The sequence below is a fragment of the Canis lupus genome, chromosome 28 (genome assembly GCF_048164855.1).
Source record: "Canis lupus baileyi chromosome 28, mCanLup2.hap1, whole genome shotgun sequence".
Taxonomy (NCBI): Eukaryota; Metazoa; Chordata; class Mammalia; order Carnivora; family Canidae; genus Canis; species Canis lupus.
The window spans coordinates 32,336,660-32,350,861 of NC_132865.1; the positions used below are offsets into that span (position 1 = coordinate 32,336,660).

At 36.7% G+C, this 14,202-nt stretch overlaps 1 protein-coding gene and 1 pseudogene across 5 annotated transcripts in view; both read left to right on the top strand.

Moving 5' to 3' along the window:
- The window catches only part of TOX (thymocyte selection associated high mobility group box), a 299,102-nt gene that overhangs the window by 227,165 nt on the left and 57,735 nt on the right, over nt 1-14,202 (top strand). The window lies entirely within an intron of this gene.
- Nucleotides 12,645-13,175, top strand: LOC140619896 (rRNA-processing protein FCF1 homolog pseudogene; annotated as a pseudogene).

Genomic DNA, 14,202 nt, shown 5'->3' on the forward strand with positions numbered 1-14,202 from the left:
ACGATTCTCATTCTTGGCTCTGGCTTTCTCATCTTGGCTCAGAAATGCCTCAAGTAGGTGATTCCAGAAGCTAGCACTACCTTAGCGCTCACAAAGTCTTAGGAAGCCAAAATGTTCCTGGGAACACATATATTCCCTCTGCCGTCTACCCACACACACTCAAAACATCCTTCACACTTTCCTTCTCCAAAACAAAATAAAAATTCCATCATTCTGAAAAGGCACTCCTGTATTCCTGTGGAAACTAAAAAATTTCCCTGAAGAAAATTTTAATAGCAAAGTTTTAAAAATCAACCAGGGAAAACAAAAACATGGATGGACTCATTAATACACTTTCAGCACTTAGAAAACCCATAGAATGTATGCCAGGCATAGACGGATGAAGTCCCTCACAGTAGACTCACTAGTCAGGTAAAAAGAGCACTCTTGGAAGTTATGTTTACCTTCCGTGTGATTAATGATAGGGCCCACATCCTGTAACACTTGGCCAACAATAGGTCTTCATCTATCATGGTGAGAAAAGCTTCCTGGCATTCATGTTATGTATTCTTTTCAGAAGTGACAAGTCACTCAGGAAATTTCTGGTTTCTGCCCTTAAACAGATTGTGGAGGAGAAATATCCAGTATTCATGGAATCTCTGGGAAGCTAGACAGCTCAATAGAGTCTCTCTCAAAAGCAAAAAAAGAAAAAAAAAAGCAGCGCTTGGGTGGCTCAGTCAGTTAAGCATCTGCTCAGGTCATGATCCCAGGGTCCTGGGATTCAGCCTCATATCAGGCAACCTGCTGAGCTGGGAGTCTGTTTCTCTCTCCCTCTGCCCCCTCCCCTGCTCGTGGTCCCCCTTGCTATCTATCTCTCTGAAATAAATAAATAAAATCTTTTTTTAAAAAGCAAAGAACAAATGTAGTCAGATACTCTACCGGTATAAACACAGTCCCCAATTTACAATGGTGTAAGAATTAAGATTTTTCTACTAGATGATGGTACAAAAGCAATATACATTCAGTAGAAATTGTACTTGACATTTTGAGTTTGAATTATTTCCCAGGCTAGTGATATGCAGTACAATCCTCTCTCATGATGCTGGGCAGGGGCAGTAGCCACAGCCACATGATCATGAGGGTCAACCACTGAAGGACTTACAACCATTCTGTACCCATACAACCATTCTGTTTTTCACTATCAATATAGAATTCAGTAAGTTACATCAGATATTCAACTCTTTATTATGAAATAGGCCTTGTGTTAGATGCTTTTGCCCAATGGTGGGGTAGTGTGTTTGGAGCACTTTTAAGGTAGGTTCTGCTAAGCTATGATGTTTGGTAGGTTGGGAGATTACATGCATTTTTGACTTATGGTTTATTGGGATATAACCCATGGTAAGTCAAAGAGCATCTGTACCAGTATGCAGTATATTATTTATATTTTCCATGGATGTTTAGTAGAAGTTTAACGCCTTATTTTTGAACACTTCCATCAAATGCCAGTACAGTGAGCAATTGGTGGGTGAGGAGGAGGTTGACAAAACTCCAGTGCTAACATTTTCAGCCTCACTGTGATTCATGCATGTGAGATTGTAATCTTCAGAGAACTTCTTTCCACATCCAAGATATTTTAGAAGGTAGTTGAAAGATCACGACACAATAGTTACTAGGTCAAAAGAGCAGGTAAGCAAATAAATATCTAGGCCTTTTTGAGAGAGAACCAGTGTTCTCAGCATTTGGGCCTCTGATCGCCGCCTTGTGTGCAATTTGTAGTTAACAACAGCCATAAAACTCTGTCTATGAATATTTTCTCTTTAAATTTCTTTAAAACCATGCAAGAAGTTAAAGATTCTTATGAGACAACACAAAGGAAGATTCTTTATACAGTCTTGCAATATTTTTTATGATCTTTAACAGTATCATCATGTCATAATTAGGCAGCAAGTTTTTAAATAGCATATCTTTATTCAGTCTTTCCAGAGCATTAAATTTGATTTATACAGCAACAATTCGCTTTGCATGCATGCAGATTTAATCAGTTTGTATGTTATTTGAATAAATGTTGCAATTGCATTAATAAGTATGATGACATAAACAGGTTTGGGAACTAATATACCTGATTCTTGGTAAGCTTTTAGCTCAGCTACTAGGAGTAGAACTGGGCCAGTTTAAAATTCCGTTTTTTTTTATTCTAGAGAAGTCTTAAATTACTAAGTTATTGTGAAGATAGCCTACATGCCCCAGACCTACTTTCCCCTATTATTTACATCTTCTGTGAATATGATACATTTATCACATATAATGAAATGATATTGATACATGATTCTTATCTGAAGTCCATTCTTTAATTAGATATCCTCAGCTTTTCCCTAATATCTCCTTTCTGTCTCAGGGTAGCACATTACTTTTCATTGTCATATCTCCTCCTTAGGCTCCTCTTGGGCTGTGGCAGTGTCTCAGATTTTCCTTGTTTTTGATAAATTTGACAGTTTTAAGAAGTACTATCAGGTATTTTGTAAAATGTCCCTTGATCAGAATTCATCTGATTTTTTTTTTCATGATTACATTGGAATAAAGTGGTTTCAGAAGGAAAACCTTAAGGTACCATTCTCATCAGATCATACAAACGGTTCATATTATCAAGATGACATCACAGTTGACGGTAACCTTGATCACGGGTCTGAAGTAGTGTTTGTCAGGTCTCTGCACTGTACAGTTACTGGTGTTGTTTTTTTTTTTTTTAAATTCTCCCTTACTGAATTGCATTTTTGGCAAGAAAGTCATTATGCGTAGCCCACATTTGAGGAGTGGGGAGTTATGATGCTCAGTCTGGAAGGTGAGTATCTACATAAACTATTGGAAATTCTTCTGCATTGGAGACTTGTCTATTCTCTCCCATTTATTTATGCCTTTGTTTATCTGTTCATTTGCTTTTTTCATTATGGACTCATGGGTATTTATTTTTATACTTTGGGTTATAATCTAATACTATTTTATATATCTGTTTATCTATCTATCTATCTGTCTATCTATCATCTATCTATCTTATCACAAATTGTTCCAGCTTAACTATTGGCTATTGGGAGCTCATTTCAGTTGGCTTCTGTAGCCCTATAACAAAACATCCATGACTGTGTCTATATGTTTGTGTCTGTATGTTTTGTTGTTTGTTTTTGTGTTTTGATCACTTTTTTATTTTCTATCAGTTCAAAATACTCCAGGTTCATCTTATATATTTTCTGTTCCTGTCCTAGAACCAGCCCTTCCTCCAAGGAGCCCTTGTTCTTTTATTAGATAATGGTGTCAGAAACTCAGGTCTGGACATTGGTAGGCTCACTTTTACTGGGGTTTCATTGTTTCCAGGACCTCTCAGCTGCCAGAGCAGGGGGCTGTAAGCATGAATATTAGCCTGTATTTATACACACATCTATAAAGATTTGTTTATGTAGCCATCTGTGTCTATATTACTAGTACTTCATAGTGGTGTCTTCAGCTCCAATCCATTGCCATGAAGTCTTCTGGTCTTGCTTATCTGTAATATCCTGCAACAGCAGTGAGAAACCTAGCCCTGCTGTCAACTCTCTATTTACTTTATTGTCTCATCCCAGGAACCATGTATAGCAGTAGTAGAATTGGTAACCCATAGTCCTATGGGAAACAACTTTATCAACCAGGATACAGTGTTTATGCACAGTTCCTTTTGCCCTTTGGTAGACTACTCATGTCCAAAGTTACTTAGGTCAACAACTTCTTACCTATCTCCTTTAATGAGATTGTTTCATATATTTGCAATACATGAAGTTTTTTTTGTCATATTCTTCATTCCATTCCAGGATTCCCCAACCTCCTAAATATTTTTTTTAATTTTCATACATTAAGATTTACTTTGTGTGCTATAAAGTTTTATAGGTATTGACAAATGCTTACTGTCTTATATCCACCATTACAGTATCATACAGGATAGTTTCACTATCCTAAAAAATTCCCTTTGTTTTACCTACTTAACCACCATTTCTTCCTGAATACCCAACCATCAGTGTTTATCATCTATCTAGATTTGCCTTTTCCAGAACGTTATGTAATTGAATTACACATAGTTTATAACTTTACACAAAGTATACAGCTTTATCTAACTGGCTTCTTTCACTTAGCAATATACATTTAAGATTCATTCATGTTTTTTCATGGCTTGATAGCTCATTTATTTTTATCATTGAATAATATTCCATTTTATGGATATACTGCAATTTAGTTATCCATTCACCTATTGAGGGATGTTTTGGTGATTATGAATAAATCTACTACAAACATTTGTGTGCATGTTCTTGGGGGGACATAAGTTTTAATATCAATCAGGTAATTACCTAGGAATGTGATCTCTAAATTGTTTGGTAAAACTATGTTAATTTTGTAAGAAATTGTCAAAATGTCTTCGAAAGTAGCTGTACCATTTTCCATTCCCTCTAGTACTGAATTAAACATCTTCTACATTTTTTCTTTTGCATATGAATGTCTAAAAAGTTCCAGCATCATTTGTTGAAAAGACTTTATTCCTCCATTGAATTGCCTTTGCTCTTTTGCCAAAGATCAGTGACTATATTTATATGGATCTATTTCTGGGCTATCTGTTCTGTTCCATTGATTCATGTGTCTACTCTTTTGCCAATACCATTCTATCTCCATTACTGTAGCTCGATAGTAAGTTTTGAAATCAGGCAGCAAGAGTCCTCCAACTTTGTTCTTCTTCAGTATTCTGTTGGCTACTCTATGTCCTTTGTTTTCTATGTAAACTTCAGAACCACTGTTCCTATGTCTATGAAATGACTTGCTGAGATTTGACTGGGATTCTGTTGGATCTTGGATGAGGTTGAGAATGGGGCGCTTGGTGGTTCAGTGGTTGAACATCTGCCTTCAGAGCTCAAGGTGTGATCTTGGGGTCCTGGGATCAAGTCCTGCATCAGGCCCCGCACAGGAGGAGCCTGCTTCTCCCTCTGCCTATGTCTCTGCCTCTGTGTGTGTGTCTCCCGTGAATAAACAGATAAAATCTTTTTTTTTAATTGAGAACTGACACCCTAAAAATGTTGAGTCTTTCAAACATTGAACATAGAATCTCCATTTATTTAGACCTCATTGATTTTTTTTCTTCAATGTTCATAGTTTTCTGTATGTAGATCCTGTATAGGTTTTGATACATTTATGCCTAAATATCTTATTTTTGTAATGCCATTTTAAGTAACTGTTTTTAAGTTTCAAATTCCAATTTTTCACTGCTAGTATATAGAAAAGCATCAACTTCTTCGTCCTTACTTTACTTGCTTATTATTTCTAAGAGGATTATTGTTGTTGAATCTTTGGGATTTTCTTCACAGTTGTGTTACCTGAAAATTGAGATGGCTTTCTTTCTTTCTTTCCAAGCTATATCTTCCTTTTTTCCCTTTTATTGTCTTATTGCACTATCTAGGGCTTTCAGTATAACATTAAATGAGAGTGCTGGAAAGGGACATCCTTCCCTTGTTTCCAATTTTAAGGGGAAAATATCCAATTTTTCACCATTAAGTATGATGTAAGCTGAAAGATCTTCATAGATTTTTAAAATGAAATTAAGTTTCTTCCTATCCCTAGTTTGCTAAAGGTTTTTATCATTAATGAGTTTAGATTTTGTCACAGGCTTTTTCTGCATCTGTTGATACGTTCATCTGATTTTTCTTTTTTAGCCTGTTTTTTTAATTGAATATGTTTGACATATAACATAGTGTAAATTTAAGGTATGCAATGTGTTATTTTAATACATTATATATTTCAACACGATTGCCACTGTAGTGATATTTATCACATCATGTAATTATAGTACAGTATTGCCTATTTTCATTATACTGTGCATTCAATCACTGTGGCTTATTTACATTTGATACAGGTTTCTACCTTTAACATCAAATTATCCTCCCACCTCTCCTTCTTTAGCCTGGTGATGTGTTGTTGGATTACACTGATAGATTTTCTGATGTTGAGCTAGTTTTGAATACTTGGAGTACATTCTACTTGTTTGTGGTATGTGATTTTTGTTATACATCATTAGATTCAGCTTGTAAATATTTTACTTTTCAGCAAAATATTTTTGCATTTATCTTCATGAGAGTTATTGGTCTGTAGGTTTCTTGTAGTGTTCTTAATCTATAGTGATATTAGGAAATGTTGGGTCTTGTAACATGGGTTAGGAAATGTTTCCTCTGTTTCTGGAGATATTATGGAGATTTCTTCCAAAAATGCTTGTTAAAAGCTATGTGGACCTGGTGTGTCTTTTTGGAAGGTTGTTAATTCTTGATTAATCTATTTAATATATACAGGATTATTTGGGTTAACTATTTTTTCCTTGTATGAGTTTTGGTAGTTTTTGAAACTCAGTTGTTCCATTTCATTTAAATTGTTAAATTTGTGAGCCTAGAGTTTTCATACCATTCTTTTATATTTTTAATGTGCTTTGGCATCAGTAGGGATGACTCCTTTTCCATATCTGATACTGGTAATTAGTGTCCTTTCATTTTTTTGTTAGTTAGCCTGTCTAGTGGTTTATCAGTTTTATTGATTTCTCAAAGAACCAGCTTTTGGCTTTGTTGATTTTTTTTTATTGTTTTTCTGTTGTCAATTTCATTGATTTCACCTTTAGTTTTTCTAAAACTAAAGCCTTTTCTTCTAGGTTTACGCTCAAACTGCTCTTCCTTCTCTGGTTTCTTTTTTTTTTTTTTTTTTTTTTTTTTTTTTTTTTTTTTTCCTTCTCTGGTTTCTTAAGATAAAACGCTTAGGTTATTAATTTTAGAATTTTCTTCTTTTCTAATATATGCATTTAGCAATATAAGTTTCTGTCTACACACTGCTTTTGCTGCATTTCACAAATTTTATTGCTGTCCTTTTATTTTTATTTAGTTCTTTCTTAAGTTTTTGGTATGTTGAGAAATTATAAATATTAATCTTAATAATTATCTTAGAAGGATTTTACCCTAGAATTTCAAAATCTTTGAAGACCTTGCATCATAGTTTTATTCTCACTTTACCCAAAAAGTTCTGTCATGTTTGATGGATGGAGCTCCCCCCATTCTTGCTCCCCTATTAATTAATAATCACCTGGAATTTATAAGAAATAACTTGCTCATCAATCTACCCACGGGAAATCTGGTCAACATGGCCTATTGTCAGTTGGTAATTCTGTACCATAATCTCCTGGCATGGAAAGTAGCAAGAGAATCCACAAACCATAGCCAAAACTCTCTGGGAGAGCTTGGAGCTTTACCAAGTGGTTCAGTGTTCAGCTGCTACTGCATCATTCTCCTCTCAGAGCCTGATTCTTCGGTGTACCTGAGTTTGACCCTGAGAACAGAGCAGTAAAAAAACACAGGCAAGAGACCCTGCCCTCAGAATTTGGATTCTGATCAGAGGAATCAAATAATCCTGAAACACATTGCGTATGGCACACTGGCACCACCTGAGGGCTGTTAGAAATGCTGAATCCCAAACCCTTCCCAAGATTCCCTGAATCAGAGTCACATGTTATGTGATTCCAGGGGAGTCGAGTGCAGGTTAATGTTTGCAGAACCCCATCCTAGATAATAATAAATGGTGGACATGCTGTGAAAAAGATGCCTGCATTGGGAAGGATGGATATACTCTTGTAGGCTTGCCAGGGCAAATCTCTCTGGGGAGTTTGCCCTTGAGACACTGAGGGTAGAGTCTTGTTAAACGAGACCCCTCCCATTTTAGTTCCTCTAGCATCCCCCCACACAACCTCCTCTTTTGTTCCTCCTGCCCTCCACACCCTCCCCCAAAATCCAGGCTTGCACCTGCATTTGTGTCACACGTAGTGAGCATCCAATGAAAGTTCTGATGGGGGAAGGCAAGAAACATAAGCCCCCAAAAGCTATCTCCCTGTTTCCTTTAAAAAGGCAAACATTAAAATATAAATATTTATAGTCTTCAACTAATATATGCCTGGCCTATGAAAGGGGAAATAAAATATAATACACTTTTTTTAAAGGTTCTGACTTCTGTCTTTTCCAAGAGCCCTTTTTTCTTTAGAAAATCAATTGTAACTAAAAAATTCTATTAGCTTCCATAAATGTAGATGCAAAAAAATGATCAGATGGTTTTAAATTTAAAAACTGCAGGGTAGATATTCTTTCATGCTTCCTTGTAATAGGCTCTAAACTTTAATGATGTGAGTTTTTCTCTTTTCCTTCAGTTGATCAATGTAATTGAGATTTTTCCCATTTATTGGAGCTGTCATCATGTGGTCATATAATTATGCTAGAGATATTAAATATTTTTAGACACAAAATTGTAAATACAATATAGAAGAACCATGAACTTATTTCCATATCATTAAACTACATTTTACCCATGAGCAAAGTGCATTTTTCATAACTTACAAGAAATATCCTGCCTTGCAGTGACACGTATATTTAACATTCTTAACAGCCACTTGCTTTGACATTATTATTTGGGTTATTTTGTTATCGGGGAATAAAGACAGCAGAGTTGCAAGTATCAATATATATAACTGAGCAACTCGTAAGATTCTAATTATATTCAAAACTGCCATTCTGCCGATTAATACTTTTTCAAGATGCAGGGTATCATTTTGGAAAAAAATGCACCTAAGTTAAGCTTCTCCCATGGCACTGCATAAGAAAAGAATAGAAAGAATAAAAGTTTACATGTACAAGATTAAATTGTAATACAACTGTTCTTATCACTTTGTTGCAATAAGTTCTCATACTAAATAATTTTTATTCTGGTGGCATTGAAATGTTTGGGGTTCATCAGCTTAGTGATTAAGCAAATCCTACAGAAATTCATATTTTCCATGCCCAGAATGTTGCTCTTATTGGGCTTTCCTTTTGAACCAATGCTTGATGAGTATGTCAGTTAGTGTGGCATCTCATCCAACAATGTCTATATAACTATATACATGTAAAAACTTTTACAGTATAGGATTTCGTTGTTTAAATAGTTCTGTTAACATATGGATTTAGCCTCACAATAGACTTTTAGGCTTTATCTGAGATGTTGGTAGTTCTTTTTTCTTGTTAAAATATGTCAATGCTATTACTAAAACAGGAAATAAAATAATAAAATAACAAATTGAGTATACTCCTAATTTTAAAATATATCCCCCTGGCAGTTTAAAGTATTTATTAATAAGAGTTCAACTGAGTAAACTTCTCAGTTCTTTATTTTATTTTACTTTTCTTTTTGCACAGAGCACTTTAAAGATCAGAAATGCATTCACTTAGGGGTGCTTGAGTGGTATAGTCCATTAAGCCTTTGACTCTTGATTTCTGCTCAGGTCATGATCTCAAGGTGGTGAGATCGAGCCCCACCTCGGGCTCCATGATCAGTGGGGAGTCTGCTTAAGATTGTCTCTCCTTCTCCCTCTGCCCCTCCTGGTCATGATCTCACCCTCAAATAAATAAAGAAATCTTTACCCCACAAAAAAGAGAGATAAAGAAAGGAGAAGGGAAGAAAAAGAAAGACAGAAAGAAAAAAGAAAAAAGAAAGAAAGAAAGAAAGAAGAAAGAAAGAAAAAGAAAGAAGAAAGAAAGAAAGAAAGAAAGAGAAAGAAAGAAAGAAAGAAAGAAAGAAAGAAAGAAAGAAAGAAAGAAAAGAATTCATCACCTAGAAAAGGCATGTCCACAGATCAGCAAACAATAAGTCCATATTCTGCAGCTACAAAATGATTATTAAGTTTTTTTTTAAGATTTTATTTATTTATTCACGATAGACATAGAGAGAGAGAGAGAGAGGCAGAGACACAGGCAGAGGGAGAAGCAGGCTCCATGCCAGAAGTCCGACACAGGACTTGATCCCAGGACTCCAGGATCACGCCCTGGGCCAAAGGCAGGCGCTGAACCACTGAGCCACCCAGGGATCCCGACAAAATGATTATTGAGAGAAAAATTCACACTCTTGAAATCCTTCAAAATTCATGATAAAGAGTATTTATTCCATCTTACTTAGAATCGAGTGTTTAACTGGGGCAGGAAAGGGGGGAAAAGCATTCTAGATGTTTTCAGCAGGAATTAAAAGAAAAACTACCAAGACACTAAGTTAAATTTAAATTTAAAAGGGCACCTGCTTTCCTGGGACTTTTTAGACATTTTACTGAAATTATGTTACCCAGATTATGGGCATGAATATTAAGAACTACTGCTAACTTAATCGAATTCTTATTCAAGCCTCCCTTGTCAGGGCAGAGCCCACATTAGAATTGTTATAATCTAACATGGATTCATCACCCTCATGTGGACAAACCCTTTGTAGATCATGCCTGAGAGGGCGCCCCTACTGTGCTGGAAGGCCAATGGCTCCCCAGAGTACCAACCATCCACCTCTTCAGGTTTTCCTCTTCAGAGAAAACAAGTGGGAGAGACATCACTTAAGAATGAAGCAGGTGAAAAAAGTTGTCTTCATCAAAAATTGAATGTAATATGCAGAAAGATCTTCTTTTCTGTTTAAAGTTCCTAATACCAGCCCTCCTAAACCCATCAAGCATCCATTTAGTCTTTTATGATTTAGGGGGGAAAGAAACTTTTTTTAGAAATTTTATTTATTTATTCATGAGAGACACACAGAGAGAGAGAGAGAGAGAGAGAGACATAGGCAGAGGGAGAAGCAGGCTCCATGCAGGGAGCCTGATGAGGGACTCCATCCCGGGTCTCCAGGATCACGCCCTTCCCCACAGTGAATCTGTTTTATATTTTTTGTACTTTTCCTGTTTGTCTCAGAGAGCTGTGAAGCACCCACATAAATTAATCCAGGAGCCCAGCCTGGACCAAAGAAAGACTTGTGCCTTCTCACCTTCCTTGCAGAATGGGTGTTTTTTTTTTTCCTTCTAGATAACATACATCACTAACAAGTGAATGGCACTGATTGACAAGTGGGGCAAATATAAAGAGAAGTTTTGATCAAAGTGTTTGAGTCATTGTTCTACGTGAGCATAATTTATGTGGTGACATTTGTAGCTAACGAAAGGAGCATAGCAGAGATACTCCTCAAAATGACTGTGTCAGTGTGCCCATAAATGTTTTTTCAGGACCCGGTGTAGAAACCCAAGTTATTTTTGAAACCGTAGGCCAATAGTTAGGGTTTGACAAAATGGCCTCTCTGCTAATGTAGTATCACATGTTAGTGTGTTTTATGAGCTTCTTTCAGTTAGAACAACTGATACTTCAGAACATTTTGACAGATGGTCCTGAAACTACAAAGTCTCTAGCAATCCTAAAACTTAGAAGATAAAACATTGGACAACCAAATTGCTAATTCCCAAGCAGAAATCAAACTATCAGATTATTCTCAGTTAGAGTTCTTTAAAAATAGGATTTCATTGTGTACTTAATTGTTAAGGTTTGCTTGAGTGGAAAAGCCACACGATTAGTTTATTTTTCTTCAGTCTTTTCCACAGTATCTTAGACAAATCATCACTTTTATGAAACTGTAGCGAGCATAGTGGACCATCCAATGATCAAATGATGTAACTTAGTGTCCATGATATTGCTTTTGGAGTTAAATTCGCACTTATTTCCACTTTGCAAATGTCTTCTTATTTAAAAAGCATTTTTTAATTGAAGACAATGTCATGTTGACTGACAATGTCATGTTAGATTCAGGTGTATGACATAATGGTTGGACAAGTCTATCCATTATGCTGGGCTCACCACAAGTGTAGCTGACGTCTGTCACCATGCAACACCAAAACAGTACTATTGAGTGTATTCCCTGTGCTGGGCTTTTCACCTCCCCTACCGAGTTATTCATTGCATAACTGGAAGCCTGTATCTGTACCTCCCTTCACCGTTCACCGTTTTGCTCATCTGCTCCACCTCTGGCAACTGTCTACTTGTTCTCTGTTTTTATCAGTCTGTTTCTGCTTTTGTTTGCATGTTTTATTCAGAAGGCATCCTTAGTTCTCAGTGATGCTCACGACAGTTTCAGTCATTGTAGACAGACCCGTTGTTGCAACATCATTGCACATTTCACTCCCCTCAGAAATCACACTTCTTCCCCTGCAAGTCGATAGCAGTGTGTTTTTGGTTACGGCAATTAATCCCCCCCTTGTATGACAGTATGTCTCCCCACGCCATGGGCTCTTCAATCACAAGGACAGTCTCATCTGCCTTTATTTCCCCTATGACTTATCATAGTACCAGGCACAGAGCAAGTGTTCCGTAAAATATTTCCCACTGAATCTCCTACTGGAAACATCAGTGCTTTAAAGTTGGTCATTCTAGGTTCTAGCTGCATCTTCCCCAGCAAGCCCTTCCAACTCTCCTTTGTTAAAAAAGAACATCTAAAAACTATCAGTTCACATACTGGATCAGTAGCAGACGTGCCATAGTTATGAACCAGGCTTTGAGGTCAGGCAGATTGTGACAAATTCCAGCTGGTTCACTTACTGAATAGCTGAAGGATCCCCTTTCTGAGTCTTTGGTCCTTCGTGGGTGTGATGGTCTCACCTGGTTATCATGAGGGTTAAACAAGGCTGTGGGCTTAGTGTATGAAGCAGGACCAGTAAGTAGTAGATAGTATTAATAAAAGAACTTAAGACCATGATTACCAGAAACAGGAGTGTAGCATGAATAGAGAAGCAAAAGAAAGCAAGTAAGTATTTGACCATGAGGCAAATGTTTAGTCCCTTAGATCAGAAGCTTAAAGAGAAGGATAGAGTGAAATCCAAAGAGAAAGACCCCAGTGCACTCAAGCAAAAAGAAGTCTCCCAACATCCTCCCTGCTTATTTTTCCCATATCACACACAGCTGGGCCCACCTGACCTCATCCTAGTTGATACAAATTTTATCAACTTTTCCATTAAAGTCAAACTTGACTTAGTACAGTCAATGATGGGCCATCTGTATGCCAGGTGTATCCCTTCTATAACTGACTATAATGGCTGAATATGAGAAATTGGGGCAAAAGTATTGAGTGGCTTTAAGGATTGCCAAAGGTCCAAGATTTGAATGATTACCATGCACACACAAAGGAACCTCTGCAGATGACTGCTTAATGTAGGGAGTAAGTGTTGCATTGTGGCCACCATTGACTAGAACCAGAAGATCCCCAGAGTTCCCATCTCATACATTTCTAACTATAGGTACAACATGGGGTGGATGCTAGATGATTCTGCAGCTCCTGATTCTAATTCTTAAAAGATAGAGTTCCTCTATCTTCCCTTACCAACTTTTTTGTTGCCAGTTTATGAGCAATGTGCTATGGCATGCATCATTCTATTTACCCATTGACTCTGCTGTGAGCTGTGATTAAGTCCACTCACTTTTTTTGTAAATATTTTATTTATTTATTTATTTGAGAGAGAGTGCATGCACGAGAAAAAGAGCGTACAAGCAGGAGGAGCAAGAATCGTAGAGGGAAAAGCAGGTTCCTCACTGAGCAGGGAGCTCAATGTGGGGCTTGATCCCAGGACCCTAGGATGGTGACCTGAGCCGAAGGCAGATGCTTAGCCAACTGAGCCACCCAGATGCCCCAGTACACTCACTTTTTTAAAAGATTTTATTTATTCATTCATGAGAGACACAGAGAGAGAGGCAGAGACATAGGCAGAGGGAGAAGCAGACTCTCTGCAAGGAGCCCAATGCAGGACTCAATCTCGGGACTTCGGGATCATGAGCCAAAGGCAGATGTTCAACCACTGAGCCACCCAGGTGTCCCTACACTCACTTTTTGATGTTGTTTTGGAACTGATATTTTGTATCATTTTAAATATCATTGCATTTTTAAATAAATCCGATGACTGCTCACTTAAAAAAAAAAAAATTACAACCCACGATTACCAAAGGCTACCACTGACCAGTTGAGACTGATATGTGTTGTGGACAATTACCTGCTTGTCAGGCATAGACCAGTTCAAATCAGTTGTACTAAGTATAGTTTCCTGGAGAAAAATATTTATAATGTGGAAGGTATATTTGCTATTTTTTATAATTTATACCTAAATTTATACCACCATCACACAGGGTTATAATTATGCAGAATTATGATCCATTTTAACTCTTTATACCATAGTTATCTAATTTCAACATATATTTTGTAGATGTTAAACCTGTAAATGAGAGATAATTCAAACTGTTAACATTAGTGCTTTAAAATTAGTCACTATTAAAACCTAATTATTAGTTGAGTGGGTCTGTGTTAGTGGACATGGAAAGATAAAAAAAA